Genomic DNA, 228 nt, shown 5'->3' with positions numbered 1-228 from the left:
GGGGGGAAAAAAAAGGGGGGGGGGAGGGAAAAAGAGAAAGGGAGAGACAGCGGAGAGAGGAGTGACCCAGGCTCCCCTCCCCCGGCTCTTTCCTGCGCAGCAACCTGTACTTGACCCTCCCGAGCCTGGCTCTGCTCAGCCTCCATCCCGCCCCGCCGGAGCCGCCGCGCTGATACCAGGCAGCTGATGCGCTGCCTCATCCAAAACACACACTTGGGGGAGGCGCAC

The sequence above is a fragment of the Haliaeetus leucocephalus genome, unplaced genomic scaffold (assembly GCF_000737465.1).
Source record: "Haliaeetus leucocephalus isolate CR32 unplaced genomic scaffold, Haliaeetus_leucocephalus-4.0 Scaffold428, whole genome shotgun sequence".
Classification (NCBI taxonomy): domain Eukaryota; kingdom Metazoa; phylum Chordata; class Aves; order Accipitriformes; family Accipitridae; genus Haliaeetus; species Haliaeetus leucocephalus.
This window is presented reverse-complemented; position numbering follows the sequence as displayed.